Source organism: Mirounga angustirostris, unplaced genomic scaffold, assembly GCF_029215605.1.
Source record: "Mirounga angustirostris isolate CCGP_5_RB_7025 unplaced genomic scaffold, mMirAng1.0.hap1 SCAF_6, whole genome shotgun sequence".
Lineage (NCBI taxonomy): Eukaryota > Metazoa > Chordata > Mammalia > Carnivora > Phocidae > Mirounga > Mirounga angustirostris.
The window spans coordinates 10,751,443-10,771,452 of NW_026991714.1; the positions used below are offsets into that span (position 1 = coordinate 10,751,443).

The 20,010-nt window shown below is 42.8% G+C and overlaps 1 long non-coding RNA gene across 1 annotated transcript in view; it reads left to right on the forward strand.

The window, feature by feature from the left end:
* LOC123845921 (uncharacterized) overlaps nucleotides 1-19,394 on the forward strand; it is a 27,388-nt gene extending 7,994 nt beyond the window's left edge. The window contains exons 3-7 of the long non-coding RNA XR_010412186.1: nucleotides 3,882-4,257; nucleotides 9,984-10,284; nucleotides 15,707-16,156; nucleotides 16,574-16,772; nucleotides 18,241-19,394. This is a non-coding gene — a long non-coding RNA (uncharacterized LOC123845921). The remainder of the gene's footprint in view (nucleotides 1-3,881; nucleotides 4,258-9,983; nucleotides 10,285-15,706; nucleotides 16,157-16,573; nucleotides 16,773-18,240) is intronic.
* Nucleotides 19,395-20,010: the final 616 nt, after the last annotated feature.

A 20,010-nucleotide genomic window follows, 5' to 3' on the forward strand; every position in this document is an offset into this window, starting at 1 on the left:
AATCTCAACCTTTCTAAACCAAAACTACATGGAACATTTTTATTTGAGTAAATATATTTCTTACTTTGGTCAACTCGTAATCTCTCCTAAATGAGGATTCTTTATCCATACTGATAACAAAAAAAATATTTTTAAAAAATCGAAATGCTGGACTTCCAAGAAATAAAATCACAAAAGTTCCTCTTGCCCATGGTAACCTGCTTTATAATCAGGTATTCAGTGGAGCAAACTACAGTAGACTCTCTTGAAATGAAACTGCCTGGATAATCATTATTAAATAAGAAAGACTTATTTTGTGCACAGCTTGAGCTAAAGAAAACATAACAGCTTAGGTAGATGAGCTTTTGAATTCCATGGACTTGGGTTTGGGTCCCAAACTAGTACTACTTTACTAAGAGTCTTATATTGGTCAATGTACTTAGCTTCTATGAGCTTACGTTTCTTGCTTTGTAAAATGGATATATTGATAACTATTTCATTATTTGGGGTAAGGATTCATTTAAATAAATGAATTTATGTAAATTTCTGGGCCCAATGCCTGGCACATAAAAAGTGGTCAATAATTGTTAGCTATTATAAGGATGGAATGAGGTTCAAGGGATGATAAAATATGGTTCCCACCTTTAAGACGCCTTTCATCTAGTTCCAGAGTCAAAACCAACATTCACAAAACATGATGAATACTGAAGATTGGTATTGAAACAAATGTTAAGTTATTTGATTGTAAGGATTAGGGGATTTGTCAGTGGGACTTGTGTATCTATGAGTACCGATGCTGAGTTGCAATGTATCATCTTTTTTGGATATTAAATACAAAATGAATTTAATTACATTTATTAAAAAATTAATTAAAAATTTAAAAAGATTTCTTACAGATTACAAATTAAAAATAAAAACACTTGGTGTATTTTTCATCTCAACTCAAGTATTTCTAAATATTTGGACATCTAAGCAAGGAGGGCTATTCTTTCCTGCATAATTTAAGGACACATGTTGGTTACATGTGGAGGGTATTTCAGGTTGATGGACTAAAAGTGGCTCCTTTGCAGTTTTCTTGTGGGTCTGAGGTTGTTATTGTGCTGTTGGTCACAGCTCCCAAGAATGGGTCACGGACAAGGGGCAAGAATGTAAACCAGGATACAACCCATAACTGAGCACATATTCCTAAATTCAGACTCTCTTCTGGGTTTTTGTTGGGTGAGGGTTCAGGGAACACATTCATCAAATGCTGTTCCAAGCACAATGTCAACCCTCCCCATAATTTCAGAGTAAACAGACCTCAGTAAGTGACAGGTATAAAATATTGTGGACAAGGTCAAGACCATTAAGAGATCCTTGAAGAACCTCATGTACTCACTGGGGTAAGAGGAGTCATGGCAGGCCCCTGTTTCACAGGGAGGTCACTGCCTGGAGTCATGGGACCAAAGTGCAGGACAAGACATAGTGATTGCCTGTGGTCAGGCGTATGAGCCCTTCCCCCCATTGGGCTCTGACACTGGCTTGTCACCAAGGGCTGCAGCTGCCTTCCATCCCCCCACCTCCCCCAGCCTATTTCTGGCTCTGGATTGGGACATAAATATTCAACACTATCTCCAGGAAGAAATTTAGAATCAGAGACTATTGGGGTTGGAGGGGACCTTAACGGTCACCCCATCCAAGGACCATCCTGAAGTGTGAGTCCCTTCTGCTCCATCTTTCCAAGTAGCTGATTAGCTGTTGTGTAAGAATAGCTGCTGATGGGGATTTGATCCCTATACAGATGCGGGCTTCTCTCTCAGGACTATTCTTGCAAATATCAATCCACTTCTAGATTGGATGGTCCTTGAGGACTGACTGTGTGCTATTTACCATCATAACCACGATGCCTAGTGCAGAGTCTAGCATTTAGTAAGTGCTGGTTGAATTATAATAATAGTTAACAGTTATTGAGTGCTTAGTGTATGCCAGACCCTATACTAATCACCTTCCCTGCATTGACTCATTTAACCTTCAAAACAGCCCTTCATGATAAATATTCTTCTTATCCCTGTTTTTGCAGAATAAAAAACATTAGATTCAGAGAGACTAAGTAAATTGCCTGAGGTCATGTAGCCAGTTAATGATAAAGTGGGGATTTAATGCAAGTGTGCAGCTCTGAGGTTGAACTCTTAATTGTTAGTGTAGATAAATGAAAATAAATAAATAAATACACAAATGAAAAATCAGTAGACCTGTAACTTCTACCATTATTCTTAAATCTCCATTTGTGGCTGGTCTAATGCTTTTTCATATGACACGAGTCATATTTCAAGCCAACCTCAGGTCGTTTTCCCCTCTTCTTCCCTTTTTCAACTGCGCATCATTGTTTATATGTTCCTTGTAGGAGTAGTTCCAAGTACCTTCATCTTCATCACCCATCTTATACAGACTCAGCTAGTGAATTTCCTTTAAATGATCTTGGCTATTAATATGAGATCTTTTACCTGGTAGGATTTTGAACTGCTTGCCCTTGCTCTCATTTGGCAAGCGTCTTCCTGATGGGCACTTTTGATGGGCCAAGCTTCTTTCAAGGGTGGAGTCATACATGCCCTGCAAAGCCAGCATCCAGCTGCTCACTGACTACTTACTAGCCCCCATGCCCTGTTGTGCTACCTGAGTGATAAGATTCTGCCCAATTGTACCCCCCCCACACACACATAGACAGCTGGCTGTTCTGCAGATGCTGCAGTGGTGAGCTCCGAGGCACTCTCTCACCTCAAGTTCCTGGACCCAGAGTCTGGTCTCATCAGCATGGAGCCTCGTAGAAGATTACGTGTTTAATACAAATGACACATCTGAATTTTCTTTTATGTCATCTGGGGTACATTAGGTATAAAACTGATACACACACACACACACACATGCATCAGTTGTGTCATTGGATGCTCCTAACAGCTGCTTCTAAAGTGGGTTGAACTGGGGCTACATGACTTTCAAAGACAGCACAGCCCATCAGTGACAGATCAGGAGCCAGAACAAGGACTTGAGACTTCCGGGCCCCCAGCCCCAGGCTGGGGCTCCTTTTGTTGCACCACACAGCTTTCGAGTCCAGATGTCTAGAAAGCCACTTCCCGCTTGGAGCCCTGCAGGCCTCTCCACTACTGATTTAACATGAAGCAGCTCTGGGAGCTGAGTTATAAATAAAACTCATGTTGGCTCTAGGAAGGAAGGAAATCAAGTATTCTGCCAAATTGCCATTTTTCACGAGGCCCCGACCAGCCCACTTCTTAACAGCCCCTGGTTTCTCAGGTTGGTGCAGTTTCTCACCTCTCCCTCTTCTTTCTGCATTGTGCTGGGGTGGAGGTGACTAGGGAAGTTGAAGCATCGATGTCCCTCTACCCATATTGCTCCATTTTCATCTTACTATTCTTGTGCCTCCTAAATCTTGTGTGAAGCTAACAGGAAAAAGTCATCTATTTGGAGAAAACACATCCCGTGGCTCTACAAAGGAAGCACATAGTCTAGGGAAGATTAAAAAGGGAAGCAACTTGATCATTTATAATAATGTCCCCCCCACCCCCACAGACCTCATCCATGCAGACCTCATCCATGCAGCAGGCCCTGAAAACAGACATGCTTACAGAGGTCAGGCAGGTAGGCCAAGGAGTGGAGCAGGCCAGGTATGAAAAATGAATGGAGAAAGGTGAGGACTGTGCCATATCAGAAGGTTCATGTCCAAGGGGGCAGCTGTTCACTCCAGTTAAATGTTGCTGCCAGAACTTCTGACTTGTCAAGAGGAGCCAGACATTAGGGTTTATATAAATTGTTAAATGTCTGCAACGAATTCAATTAAAAATAACAAAATGAAGGCGCCATGTGGGACATGTGTGTCTCCCGGTTCTCATTCTGCAACTCTGCAATAGGAATGCTCTTACAGATGAGGCAGAAGCTAATATTCCATTGCTCGGAAAAGCTGAAGCCAAGATGGTTGAAGCACATCGTCCCGTGGTACCACTGGCACATGGCAGAGCTGGATTTTGTCTAACTCCAGAGCCAAGCTCTTTCCACCAGGTTGTGTTGCCTCCCATACCAACAAGGACATTGAAACAAACCAGTCTCAACTAACAAGATGGGGTATCGACACATGGATCCTAAGAACAGGCAACTGGTCTACAAGTTACCACCTCCCAGAAATTCCTTGTCTTCTCTGGGCCTCCATGTCCTCATTGGTTAAGCGAGGTACCAGGATGAGAGGACAGCTGAGACCTCCAGATTGGGACTGCATGTCAGCTTTGTGAGGTATGGTATCCCCACACCCTAGCACAGCGCGTGGCATGTAGAAGACCCTCCATAAACATTTCTTGTCTGAATGAGAATCTTACAAAATGCATTGTGAAGTACCTACAATGTCTAAAAGAAAGGTTACTCCATCCATTCATTCGTTCAATTTGCAGAGAGGTATTGAGCACCTGCCATGGATGGAGTAATGTTCTATGGGCTCCATGAGACTGCATAAATGAATTATTCCTACATAAGGAGGATAATAATGATAAGAGCCAAGCTTTGCAACACTCATCACGCATATGGTCAATACTGTCCCAAGCACATTGTATATAGTCGTTTATTTAAATCCTTGCAATATCCTATTGGAATAGGGTCTATGATTCTTATCCCCACTTTACAGGTGAAAAAGCTGAGGTGAAAAGAAGCTAAGAAATATGCCTAAGGCTACACAGCTAGTTCAGCCGAACCCGATTTTAACATCAGCTGTCAGGCTGCAGGGTCCACGTTCCTAACCACAGTGCTACACACTTGTCAAGGAAGGAAGAAAAATAACATTTTAAAAAATCCTGCTTCTTGCCAGGTACTGACTTAACTAAACACTTCCGAAAAACACTAAAGATTTATTTCTTATAGTAATGCAATAGGTTGATACTTTTATCCCCATCTTCTTATCAACTTGCTCGGTTGCCCAGCTAGCAAACTAAAGCACAGGCTAGAAATGACAAGGCTGCAAGTGAGGGCCAGTGACACTGCCCAGGGAGTTCACAGAAAGGGGACTTTGGGTCCAGAACAGGGGAAGAGAACCCCGTTCTCTGCTCCCATTGCTGTCACATTTGGCTTCCTGTTGCTTTGGCCCCTGGATGGAGTCATTCTTGAGAGCTTCACCTTCCCTGGTGGCCCAGAGGGCAGCAGTGGCCAATCTGGGACCCTGGACCTCAAGCCCCTTACTTGTTTGTGCTTCCAATAGATTATCTGTGTCAGGCTCATGATTGGTCATCCAAAATTCTTTCCAGAATTATCTGGTATTTCCACTACAATGCAGAGGTGCTTTAATTCCTAGTACAAAAGTGGATTTTCTCTGAAGACCACACTTCTGAGGAGCTAAGGGTCTGCTTCTTCCTCAGATGGGGAGGAGGCACTCAGGGCAAGTAGGCAGGAAGTGGGGGTGCCCCAGAGTTCTGGTCTTGGAAGTGTGGCTGGGCAGAGAGGAAAGCAGTTCATCATTGTTTGGGTTGGTGAATGCCTGGCCCCAGAGCCAGGCCTGGGTCTGTGTGGTCTTCGGCCGGACAGTAAGCCGCAGTGGCAGGGCTGTCTCCCAGGATTAAGCTCTGGGAGTGGACCTCCAGGCTGTGGCTGGGATGGGAGCGCCCTCAGTTAATAAATGAAGCAGAAAGCATTAGCCCTCTGGGTTCCTCTGACCCTGTGATTTGCTTGATTCTCCAGGAATAAACAAAATCCAACTACTACCCTATTCAACATGCAAAGTGTTATCTCCAGCTCAGAGAGAACTGAATGCAAAAGCCATTGTGTCTAAACATTGACCAGATGTGTGAAAAACTTATTTTAATGAGGGACGCTGTGACTCACTAAACAGTAAAACATGGGTCCTGATGTTTTAAATTACCTTTTGATGGTTTGAAAAATCCATGTGCTCTTTTAGTGGAAAGACCACATTGGAACATTGGAATCTGAATTCATGGTATGATTTTCAGACAGAGCTCTTGTGTGCTTAAAGACCATCACTCAGGGACTTGGGGGCTGAGAGCAAAGCTTGACTCTCTGCCCCCAATTCTGGTCTTGAAAAAAAAAAATTATTGTCCTCTCCTGCATGTCCTGAGCTTTCTGTCCACTCCCCTGCCAGGATACTTGTCCTGACCTCATCCCCATTAACCCCACTTCCAGGTTAACCCCTAACAAGTCGCCCTGCTTCCCACCTCACTGTCACTTGGAGGAATGCGGCCACACAGATCCTTCCTTTTTGCCTTCCTACTCTGCATATGGGCTTCCATTATGCCTTCTTACTGGTGAATGCTCGAGTCCTATGCCATGTTGAGTAATCCACTGGAATTTAAAACATGAGGGAGACTGAGTGTCTCTACTTGGAGACTTAAGAGGAGTGGAGGAAGAAGGGCCTGTGTAATGAACTGAGTGTTGATGTTCCCCTGTTCCCCCTCAATTCATGTGTTGAAACCTAACCCCTAAGGTGAAAGTGTCCTGAGGGCAGAGCACTTAAAGAATGGGATCAGTGTCTTTGTAAAGGAAACCCCAGAGAACTACCTCATCCCTTCCACTATATAAGGTTCTAGCAAAAAGATAACCATTCATGAACCAGGAAGTGGGTTCTGAACAGACAACAAAACTGCTAGTGCCTGGATCTTGGACTTCCCAGCCTCTGGAGCTGTGAGAAATAAATGCTGGTTGGTTATAGGTCATCTAGGCTACGGCATTTTTGTTATGGCAACCCAAATGGACTAAGACAGCATGTAAATCATTGAATGCAATATAATGTAAATTCTATTATAGAAATGTATGCAAGGTTCAGGTGGAAAACTCAAAGATGAGAGGGGTCAACTATCCTTAGAGCAGGTAGTCATGGAAGGTTTTCCGGAGGAGATGGTATTTGAGTTAATTACTTAAAAATGTAAGTCGCTATTCCGAAGAGGGAGAAGACAGAAAAGGACATTCCATGCAGAGGCTTAAGGAGAACTGTCACATAACAGAACGTGAATATAAGGTGGAGAGAGACAAGGCTAGGGAATCAGGACAGGCTGGATTATGCAGGGTGTTAAGTGCCATACCGTGGTCTTCACATTTAGGTTTCAGGGAGCCAGGGAAGGATTTGAAGGGGGGAGAAATATATTTGGGTTTTCATTTTGAAAGGTCACCATGGTTGTAGGGGGGAGGAAAGAAAGTAGCAAGACTGTCAGCAGAGTAAGACCTAGACATGGAGTCCAATGGTCCATGAAAGAAACAGTAAGTCTTAAATCGAGAAGGTCACAGTGAATGTGGAAAGAAGGGCTTGAAAGAAAAAGTGAAGAAAAGGAGAATCAACAGTACCCAGATGGTGACCAGAATTGATGCATCAAAGAAAGAGAAAAACAGGGGTCAGCTCCAAGGTTTCTGGCTTAATGAATGATGCCAAGATCCACTCAGTCACAAGAATAAGAAAAACAGAGGAGCAGATTGAAGGAAGTAGGATCATGGGTGGTCAGTCCCATGGGACACTGAGACAGACATGTCCAGCAGGCAACTGACAATACAGATAAGGCATTCTGGGGAGCCCTGGCCTTCAGCCACTGACTGAGAATCAGGATCAAAATGTTATGTTTAAGCCATAAGAGCGTGTGAGATCCTTAATGGGAAACATAACTCCATGTGTCTATCAGAGGTGCCGTGTGACCATAGCCCCCACAATCTTTATGGCTTTGCCCTGTCTCCTGTGGACAGTCTGACACTTGGACAAATGTATCATTTTCTCCTTGCCCTGCTTATGGACACAGAGCCATACTGCATTTCAGATCCCATCAACACCCTAGATTTCTGGATAACGAAAACAGCAAATATATGTAAATGAGCTGTACCAAATGTCTCGAGAGGGAATAACTCCCCTCCAGCCTTATGTAGGAGCACATGTAAAACAAAGAAAAACAAAAGCAGGAGGGCATCCTGGGGCTTGTTGATCCTGGCTCTAGGATTGACTGCTTAGGAAGTATGCAAAGCCAATAATGACTTATGTCCTCAAATATTACTTATTATTCACATAGCATAATCACAATAAATACTGAGAGGAGCCCACACATTGTTTGTTTTGCCATTTGAACCACAATTTAATGTCTACCCAGAATGGCATCTCCATAGAAGAGCTATTAGTTTGCCGAGCTAAGTGATATTTAAGGAGCAGTCAATTCTACAGATTCTTTGTGCTTAATTTGCAGGTAAGTTCCAATTAAACCTATGTTGTATTTCATCAAGTTAAATTGCAGCAACTGTTGAGTTAGGAAAAAATGTAAAATGACTTTGTCCGGTACCCAGTTAGACTGTGGTTTGCCCTGATCATGATTAGCGAAGGATATGGGGATACTTGGAATTCTAGAGCATAAGTCCATACTCGTTCTATGAGAAGGTACGATTATTTAAGTCTAGACAGTAAGTATTTACTAAAGACTCACAGTCTGTGAGATCTCCAAAAATATATACAATATAGTTTATTGCTCCAAGAATTGAGACTATGGAGAGCGCTATTGCTGGGGGCACACCCATGAAATGCCAGTTGGGGTCATTCCGGCTGCCATAGTGATCAGTTGTCTAAGAGTAGACCAGGTTGCTCGATAATTGATCTGTTTTCCTTGTCCATAATATAAGAGATAATAACACTTGCCCCTCTCCATCTTTACAGGGCAGTTATCCAATGGCTAATGTCTACAAAATGCTAAATGCATTCCAGCACTATTTAAAAGATTGTACACATATTAATGAATTCAGTCTTCACAACATCCCTCAGAAATAGATATTATTCTAGGGGGGCACTTGATGTAATGAGCACTGGGAGTTATACGCAACTGGTGAATCACTAAATTCTATCCCTGAAACTAATAATACATTATATGCTGACTAAATTGAATTAAAATTAAAAAGTAGATATTATTATCCTCATTTTGCAAATTAGGAAACTGAGGCACAGGGGCATCTGGGTGGCTCAGTTGGTTAAGCAACTGCCTTTGGCTCAGGTCAGGATCTTGGGGTCCTGGGATGGAGCCCTGCATTGGGCTCTCTGCTCAGTGGGCAGTCTGGTTCTCCTTCTGCCCCTCCCCCTCTGGTCATGTTGTCGCTCTCTCAAATAAATAAATAAATAAATAAAATCTTTTAAAAAAAGGAAACTGAGGCACAGAGAGTTTAATAAAATCCTGCTGAAGATTATTTTATGAACTGCCCACAACTCTGAGGGTTAGAAAGTTCTTTCCATGTTGAATCCAAATCTGTCTATAACTCCTACCTGGCTGGGCACACCTCTGTCCTCTGGATCCAAACAAAATAAAGGTAACTGTTCTTCCCCATGTCAGCCCGTCAGTATTTGAGGATAGTGGTCATGTCTTTTCTCCAGTATTCTGTACTCAGCTAAGTAACCTCAGTTCCGGAAACCATTGCGAATATATCCACTTTGAAGGGGTCCCTCCTGTGCTATTATCTGAGCGATAGACACCATGCAGTCAATGTGCCAACAGTCAGAAAGCGTTCCTATTTAGCATTAAGCAGATCACTCCCCATCCACAAAATGGAGAGAAAAGCTCGTTTCTGTAAGCATTGCTTCTTTGCCTCTTCTTAGCTCATACCGGTAATACTAAGACCCATAAATACATCCTATCTCAGTCAATAATAAAGACAGCTAAAATATATTATGGCTTTTTACCAGCCAGTCACTCACTATTCTGTGATGTACGTTTTAATTTAATGAATCATCGCAACAAACCTATGGGTTAGATGCTATTTTTATTCCTGTTTCAATGAATGAAGAAACAGGGCACAGAGCAGTTAGGGCTTGATTCTGGACTGTGCAGCATATGACTGCACAGTGACTAGCTATTTGTAAGGACTGATGATGCAGAAGTACCACAGTGGCTTGAAAGAGTATATTTTTCAGGAACTCATAGAGTATGGTTTTTAATAGGTACTTTTTTAGTATGTACTTTGTCTTTTTTGTCTAAGCAACCTCTTGTCTCATGAATCTCTCACACGATTCTCAGATTTGAAGTTGAATATAACAAGAATGAAGTACTTCCTTGAACTCAGACAGGACCAACCACCTAGGGGCCTCCAGTCAAGCTCCGCTAACATTCCACCTGCCTGGCTGATCAGGACCTGCCCCAGCAATGAGCCACAGGTCAGTTCGAGAAAAGCCCAAGGTCAGTGGGAGACAGTTTGTCAGCCCAGGAAAGGTGTTGTGTTATGTGGTTGTGAAATATGGCCTCCGCCCTCGAGTATGTTTCACGATGTCAGGGTGGCATTTTTTGCAAGATACTTTTGTATCTTGGAAACAATAAATAGGTGTGTATTACCTACTTGTCTTATATCTGTCTATCTATCTATCTATCTATCTATCTATCTATCTATCTATCTATCTATCTATTATCACCTATCCTTTGTAGTTGGTATCTGGACTTTGTAGTTCTAGCATCTATTTTACCTAAGAAGATGGGATTTTAAAGTGAAAACATTCTTGGGGCACCTGGGTTAAGCATCTGACTCTTGATTTCGGCTCAGGTCATGATCTCAGGGTGGTGGGATCAAGTCCCACATCCAGCTCTGCACTGGCATGGAACCTGCTTAAGATTCTCTCTCCTTCTGCTCCTCCCCACCTCTAAAAAATAAATAAAATAAAGTGAACACATTCTTGTAAGTGGGCACAATTCTGCCCCTTTAGTGTGATAGCACAGGAAGAAAAAACAGAATTCTAAAGAAGAAAAATCCCTGGAATAAAAGATCAACTGCAGGTGATTAAAAAAAATGAGGGTAAGGTGGGAGAGGTACAGAGAGAGGGGAAGGAAAGAAGAGACAAACTTGGATAACCTAAGAATCTAAGAAAAGGATGGTAAAATCAAACCCAGCCCCCAGGACCACAAAATGTCATCCCCTAAACACATGGCCAAATGCTGATGCCTACATAATCATATAAACTATTTCTAATGTAGTAGCTCGATAAGGGTGAAGAGCAGATTCACCTGCCAGTGGAATGGTCGACCCAGGTCTCCAAACTATTATCCATATTAATTTGAAGTGAAAACCTGCTACTTAAATCAGTGTGGAAAGAATTTTTCACAGGATATCTGAGTAATTGCCTGCCAGATACCATGCTGCTTTTTTGGGGGGGGGCAGGCGGGGTGGGGGTGGCAGGGTGGAAGTGTGATGACCATGTTTCCCAATGACCTGGCTGTAACCTGGCCCCGGCCCCCAGTGACCCACATCTTTCCTTTCTCCTTTTTCTCTTCCCATCACCCAAGCAGAGAGGCTTCTCTTGGGGATATAAAGTCACAGACATCTCTCTGGTCTGCAGAATGAGGCAAAGTTACTCTTTCCTTTTGAGCAAACTTCTGGTGGCTTGCTCTGGAAGGACACCACTGGCGTTGGGCAACTTCAAGTGCCATGGCAATGCATTTCCAGGCAAGATGGGCACACCCCACTTTCCCTGGTGGTATCTCGCCTTTCAGTGCACTTAGCACTCAGCAAAACCACACTACATAAGAGGGGATTGCATTTGTTTCCTTCCATGGCCACCCCAAGGCAGGGCAATCATTCCATCTTAGGGCCCAGCTGGCCAGATAATGGGCAAAGTGAGAACAAGCTGGGATTTGCTCCCTGCATCATCCACCAGCTGTCTGCACAACCTCAGAGGCAGACCTGACCTGCTTTCATGATGAACCGTGATGTTAGGAGAAGGGAAATCCAGCTGGATGAATCAGTCCCAGGTGGACTTCTCAGGCAGCAGCATCTGGAGACTTCATCTTCTGGACTGCACATGGAATGCGCTCGGTCTGGAAGTCATTAGACACAAGCCCAGATCACCCTGATGTCATCTTTAAAAGGTGACCTGATCCCAAAGCATAAAACTGACCCTTACACGACTCTCCCAAACTACACGCTTATGGCTGACCCTAAATTTTCAGCAGATGCTCTAATCTTTTCACCACTGCCATGTTTGGAATAGTCTTTGGGGTACCTGAGCACACTAATGAGGTACTGCTGAGTTTAACTTCAACTTTGACTTCAATGCAGCCTCTAGCTAACATTTACCAGCTTATTTCAATGTAAGCCAGGGTTAAAGGGCTAGCTCCTTTTCCACATCCCTGACACAAAACGGATGCTACTATGGGCAACCAGGGAGGCCAGTGGTATGGGATCAGCAGCCCCTTCTATGTGGGATCAGGAGCTACAGAGCCCATGCCCACACCTGAGCTCAGATTACTGTACATGGCATCCATTAACTGGCTCTTCCTTTTGCTAGGAGACCCACCAGGGGGCTAACACTCCACACAGGAGTCCCACTGACCCACCTGCTCTTGTGACATTGCCTTATATAGACCATCTTGGCAACCATCTCTTCTAGCAGTTATCATAGGGAAGTTGCCAAATAACTTCAAAGCAATGCTAGCAAATTTGCTTCAAAGCAGAAGGGCCATCCACTTCCTTTGCATTTCTCCCTCTCTCTTTCTTTCTTCCTTCCCTCCTTCCTTCCACCCTTCCTCTTTCCGTCTCTCCCTTTCTTCCTTCCTTCTTTCTTTACTTCCTTTCTTTCTGTTACAGAGTTTCAAACTTTACCTTAAACCTATTGATTTAGTTTAATAAACCCTTGATGTGTTAATGTTGTGCCAGCCAGTTTTGTAACCACTGATCTAAAATGCCTTTCTTAGTTTTAATCTAGTTGTAAGAGTCTACAACATGAATATGATCACAGGTACAAACTTAGGTCTATAATTCTCTGATTGTGTTATTCCCTTGGCTGGGTTGATAATCCCCTTTCTCTGCTTCTTCATAATGAGTCAGGCATGAAGAAAGGCTATGCTGTAATTGCTGTCCCACTTTCACAGGCTGAGAATCTATGGATGATGTCTGTACCTGTGCTTTCTCATTTGTAAAAGCAACTTCCTAGTCCTCACCCTAGATCATGATTTATCCACAGAAGTGTTCACTGAAGCAGTATAACAGAATATACTGGAAATCAATAAATTCCAAACATCGAGAATTTATTAAGTACATTATGACACATCCCTCAACACAACGCTATGCTGCTTTAAGATTATATTTGCAAAGAATCTTGTATAGAAAACCTCTTTTTGTAGTGAGTACTTATGGTATAATATTAGCAGAGAAATAGTGCATAACATTTTATACATAATATCGTAACTATTTAAAATATGCATGGAAAAATAATGAAAATAGATTCACTAAGATATTAACAGTGGTTTTCTCCAGGTGGATGTATTTTTATATTTCTAATTCAATTTCCCTAGATTAAAAAAAATTCTACAGTGATTATATTATTAACTTCTATATTAACATGTCAAAGGCTATTTGACAAATTTTATGTGGATATTATGAGAATAAAATGAGATAATAAATGGAAGGCAGCTGAAAAAATGTGGTAAGCATTGTTGTTTTTATGGTGATTACTCAACTTCAGGGGAAGCAGTAATAAAACCTTAATGTAAAAATTATCCAAGAACAGTTTGTACCATCTCCATAGACAGGTGATAATTGTATGTCAAATTAGCACATCACCCTTCCAGTTCTGCTTAAAATGATGATGTCAGTCCTTAGAAACCTCAGTGGAGAATACTAATCTGTATCTCAGAGGTGAAGTATGCTATGTCTCAAGCACCTGATGTCTATCGGTGCACTTCACATTGTCCAAAATCACTTCCTGGGGAAAGTGCACCATGGCTTGGCTCAGCCTCCCTTGGTCCAGGAAAGGCTGGTCCAGCCCCGACTTCGGGGACTATCCCCTTAGCACCTTGGGCAGTGGAAAGATCTAGGGATGGGTGAGCTCTGGATTTCCCACCTTCCGTGCCTTCTCAGCTCTGGTGTGCACCTGGTGAGAAGCATAACCACTTTGGGAGATGACATTTGCCCAGGCCAGATGCTCAGCTATAATATCTCTTCCTCTTCTTTCATGTCTCCCAGGGGTCATAATCCCAGTCTCTAAATATAAACTGTGTCATCTTAAAATATATACCCTCTTCTGCCAGCCTTTTTATTTTCTCCCAGATGACATTACCCAAGTTTCTATTAATAAAGATAAGGCCAAGGGGGCAAACATGGCTCTCTACTCCTCTACCAGGGGGGCGTTAGGGCTCCAGGTGTGCAGACATGAGCTGCCCCATTGCCTTTCTCTGGGAAAGTCTGGAAACTTCTCTCATGAGACTCTGGCAGGTGGCATTAGCCACCTGGGACCACACACATGCTTGCTACTCATTTTCACATTGTAATCAGCCTTGACCACCAGCATTGCACCCATAGAGAAGAATCCCTGAGGGATGGGCCCAGCAAGGAGGAGTGAACAGTAGGAGCCCCATAAACCCAGCCAGGCCCCAGCTGTCCAGCATAGCTGCCACCTACACTTTCTGATTCCCACCATCAATGGCAGGGCTAGCCCTTCCTAATATCAGGAAGGTGCCAACGCAAGAGCAACCTAATGGCCCATACAGCCCTTGTCCTCACCTCTGGCCTTGCCCCAGGGAACACACAGGGAAGAACTCGATACTCATTCTCACTGATCTCTGCCCATACCATCCAAGAACCTCCAAATAAACCCTGCTTACTCCAGTTCTAATAATAGCCACTTCGCATTGAGAGCTTACTATGGGCCAGACACTTCAAGCACTTATGACTGATCTTCACAATATCCCTATAAGGTGACCAGTATTCTGTTTAATAGATGCAGAGATCAAGGCTCAGAGAAGTTAAATAACTACCCCCCATCACATATCTCAATGTGGTAGTATCTGGGTTCAAACTCTGACCCAACAGACTCTAATTCTCCTAAACCATTTCACTTTCTTCCAGTGTACTATTGCAAGTGTTTTCAAGACTTTCAATTACTTCCCATCCTCTGAAAGTAGAGGAGTGGGGTCAAGGACATGCTATACTTATTTGCCCCAGGTTCACTTGAAGTGACCTCAGTGAGCCGGACATTAATTTGTAGCTATCCTTTCCGCAATTGAGAAGGACCGAAATGTTACCCGAGCTGCCCTGGTGGGGATTATCCTTTCGGGGACTTAGGACATCAAGCAGTCTTCTTAAAAGGGGAACTGAGGCTGTGTGGTATCATTTTATACCAGAGTGCACAAAGGCTGAGGGAATTTGGTTCTAATATTAACAGCTCAGGGTTCCTCTTGCCAGAAAGACAAATGTGACAAATGTCCCTCCTGAGATAACGCGTGGGCTAGGATATAAGTTTATGGGAAGAAAAGACCCTACGAAATGATCCGCTAGCTAATGGCTCGTGAGATCTTCACAAGGAAAGTCAGACCAGATTGTCATCCCAGGACGGCAGCTTGTCGCTGGGCCTCTATTGCTCAAAAATGAACTTGAATGGGTTCTGGGAAATTTCTTGTCTAGTTATATACATCATGGGGAAAGAGTGGTTGTCGTGGCACTGAGGGTGTCGGCTTGTGCCCAGTTCCCTCATGACCTTCTGCCTAGTATCTTAGCTGGGACTGCCATTCTGATTCACATGGAGAAGCTGGTGGGGGGACCCAAACAAATGTGATGGGGAGGACTGGCCTCCATTCAGCGCAACCCGAGTCCGGGCAGCCCTTTCTGGAAACTGGCATCACAGCCCTCTAGTCTGTCCTGTGGACCCGCAGTCAAGGGTCCTGACCAGCAACCCTGGCTATGTTAAGGCATTTTTTTTTAAATCACATCTACATTCCCCATCTTCTATCCTCATGTGTATTTTGGTATATGTTGTCAGAATCCAACTCAAACAACATATTACGAGTTACCTAACCATGGAGTGAAAATAAGGAGAATCAAAAGGACTTATTCCCTACATCCTGGAAAAGGTCACAATCTCAAAAAAAAGGCGTAAGACAAGTTACTAGAGGAATATAACAGCAACCCAGGATATAATGCTGTGTCATTTCTGAGGAGGAAGAAGTAACGTTCTCTCTGAAGACTGATTCTTACAGCAGCAGGTGGGAAAGAAGCATCACAAGTCACTGGAGCAATGTGGTATTATCCACACTCTTTATGGTGGCATGAACACTATGAGCACTGAGGGGGAGAAAACAGTATTGGCCTCCCTCTTCGGACGTACAAAATAAATTAGAACTGGAAAAACAAACGAATTAAGTATTTAAAAAGAAAACCACAGAAAAATGGCAAGATAATAATAGAAAGAAGTGATCTGAAACCTCAAGAGGTAAGAACTTTTTAAGTATAGAAGGAATGGAAGAAGTCTCCAAGGAATCTGGTCAATTACAGATTTGGGTCCTCCAAAATTTAAAAGTTCTATGTGCTTAAAAAGTCACTGCAATATATCCTCAAATGAAAACATTTTCCCCTTGGGGCGCCTGGGTGGCTCAGTTGGTTAAGCGACTGCCTTCGGCTCAGGTCATGATCCTGGAGTCCCGGGATCGAGTCCCGCATCGGGCTCCCTGCTCGGCGGGGAGTCTGCTTCTCCCTCTGACCCTCCTCCCTCTCATGCTCTCTGTCTCAAATAAATAAATAAAATCTTTAAAAAAAAAAAAAAAGAAAACATTTTCCCCCCAGTTAATTCAGAACAAAACTGCAGCAAGCTGGACTGGCAAAAGATTAATATCTTTATTCATCTCCATAGTGCATGGCAAATGCCCAGTCAACCCATTAGAGGAATGGGTTCCTCATCACTCCATTTTGCAGACGAGGATACTGACACCAAACAGCAAAGGAACTCACCAAAGGGACAAGAGAATTCACGGCGGAGCTGGAGCCAAATTCATGGGGCTCCTGGCTCATGGGCGGGACTTTTCCACCTGTTATCAGCTGCAGAACCGCATGTGAGTTTCTTTAAGCTGGGACTGGGGAGTAATCACCTTCTCCATAGAAAGGAGGATGACCACCCGTAGCACAACTGCAATCAGGTCTGAAACAAACTGAATTTTTGGAAAAGATTGGGATTTCAGAGAGATGGTTATTTATCTCAAAGAAAGTAAATATTATGTAACAAGGAGAACCGAAAAATGATTAGGCTGCAGTAACCCCTCCAAAACAAATTTATATATGTTGTTGTTCTTTATTATGTAGCTGTTCTTTTTTTTAATTTAATTTAATTTTATTGTGTTATGTTAGTCACCATACGTAGCTGTTCTGAAGTATAATGTTGAGAAGACAGAACACATACTGATTAAAATTAGAATGTGCTAATAATCCTAAAGAAGACTTATTTAAATGCTCATAATGTGTTAATGTTTAGTTTTTGATAATAAATAAGGAAATTATTATAGAAATCTTTTGAGGGATTTTGGAAAAAGTAACAATACATTCAGAGTAGCGTATACACACATGCACACACACAGAGGGAGTAATATATATATATATATATATATATATATATATATATACATTGTTTCTATTCCATAGATTCTAAACAATGGACTGAGTGTACTTTGTAATCCTCCTGCTACATATATACACATTTAGGTTATAATAACCTGTGATGTGTGCATTCTCCTGGGAGAAAGAGGTCAGGGTGATAAGGTGAGCTTTATGATCCCAAGTCTGGTGGATAATGACTGTCAGACAGAGAAGAATTAAAAGAAAAATTTCCATAAGCCCCAAATGCAGCATTCAAAAGCAACATTTAAATCAGATCATGTCATATTTTTACAGAGGAGTCATCTTTTACAGGAAAATTTTTTTTTCCCCAACACATGAAGGACAAAAAAATGAGACCCATGAGGATGATTCTTCCCAATGCAGCTATTTAATTGATCTATTTGGAACTCTTATAGCATGTTGCTGCATGCTAATTGGAAGTCATTTTAAAGCAGAATCAGCTTGGATCACAATTGATTTAATGCAGGGTAGCTGGTTTGCCCAACTTGGGAGGAAATTATGCATGAAAACCCAGCTTTTACAAGCCCCAGGGAGGGAGCATTTATTTGGATGAGGCAGAACAACAAATCTAGAAGAGCAGGGATGACACAGACGTTGGCGGCCTTTCAGAAGTGACCTGCCAAATCTTCAGTTACTCACTCCTCACATCCCTCCAGTGCGGGGCGACAGACCCGCGGAGCTCACTCTGCCCACAAACCCTTCCCGCTGGAGATTTCCCAACCCCAGTGGCCATGTTCACAATGTGCCTTTTGGAAAAGATGGGTTGGATAACTCCCAATTTACCATACTGACTCTAGATACCTGACAATAACACCACTAGAACCTCCTCTTGCTGGGTTATAAAAGTTTGCTTTCTTTCTTTTTTGTTTTGGTCTTTTTAAAGTGCACCTAAAATTCAAATTATTTCAGGAGGAGGAGTTAAATGTGCTGCCCTGAAAGATGACACCTTGGGACTTTGTTAGCTCATCTGTGAGTATGAATACCTAGCGGAAAACAAGAATGATGCTCAGGCAGGCACCCGGATATTGGGAGTAGTAAGATCATCATGAAGGAGAAAAAGGGCAAAAGAAGACCAGGACAAGCCTGAACTGGGCTACATGGACCTTGTCTTTCACCTTGAACGTGTACAACATAAGGGACCAATCTCTGATCTGGGATTCTAACATTTTCTCTGTTGGACTTACTGTGCAGCTCAGGAGGGGAGAATCATCATTTACCACCTGTAGGTATTAACTGTAAAATGGATGCACCAAGAGGATAATTTTGCTTCCCCAGATATTTAACTGCTGAACTTGGCAGTGCCATAATCGTGTTAGGTAGGCAGAATGGCACATGCCTCTCCAACCCTCCACAGCCCCCTTCTCTACCTGGTACTTTCTTCCCCAAACTCTTCTTCGTTAATATTCAAAGTGCATATCTTTATGTGAATGTTTAATAAACAATTTCAGAAGCAGATACCGTATTTAATGCCATTGGATAAGTTTGGCAATAGGACCTTTCTTTTGGCATTGTGGCTTCGTTGAAATGAATGAATAGTGACAAAGTGTGACTGTGTAATATAACCAGGGAATTTAGTATGGAATTGTATACTTTTTTTTCCCAAAGGCAATGTGTGTCTCTTTTGAGTTTAAAATTGACTTTAAATTTCCAGTTACTGAAAGTTTTGCTGAGAGGCTAGGGTGATACAGACATCATGCAAAATAAGTGTAATAAAAAAATGGGCGATTGGCTAGTTACTTGATCAATTCACCGATGTCCCTTATTTGGAGTACTTTGACGTGAATTCACGGATTCTGGAGCGGAAGAAGATGGAACTATTGTATTGTTAATACATCTACACGTTTATTTATGCATGAGCTTGTTTTAACTGAGTACCTACTTTGTGTGTTGTGTGGTTCAGAGCTCTGGAGTTGCAGTGCTGAGTAAGAGGGATTTTTCCCTGCAGGGACTTACAGAAGAGCAGATGGTAGACAGTGATACAGGCTGATGCAGACACATAGGCAAAGTGGAAGAGAGCAGTCCCAGATAGCTGGGTCTCCTGGAAGGCTTCCCAAAGGAGACGGCATGTGATCTGGCCTTGGAGGATGAGTGGAATTTTTACAGGGAAGCCTGCCATGGGGGGGTTTCTGTGGGGGGATGAAGAGGGTGAGCAGAGGTACAGGAGGTGGAGGAAGAAGTGTAGCCGCAGGTGGTTTGATTTGGGTGGAAAACACTCCAAGTGAAAAGGCATTGGACAGATGGGAATGACCTCAGTGGGAACTGGGTCTTGGAGCTTTGCAGGCTCCCTTGGTGGGAAATGAGGAGCTGCTCTCCCATGCTCCAGGTTTTTGTAAAAGGAAATGAGGTGATCGGCTCTGTGCTTTAGGATCCTGGATGGGGCAGAGGCAGCAAAGGGCAATGGGATGGGGGAAGGAATGTCTCATTTCGAAGAGTTCAAATCATTCTGAGGTTTGGATGGATTTATTCCAGCTAATCAAAAGGCACAGTGCAGTGAAGAAAGGCATTAAAAATTAAGAGGTCTGAATTCTAGCCTTAGCTTTGTTTCTAATTAGTTTTGTATCAGGATGAGTCACTTCATGTCTCTGATCCTTAATGTTCTCATCTGTGCAGGAGTGTGTGTGTGTGTGTGTGTGTGTCGATTTCTAAGGTGGATTACTTGCATTCTAAGGTGAGTTATAC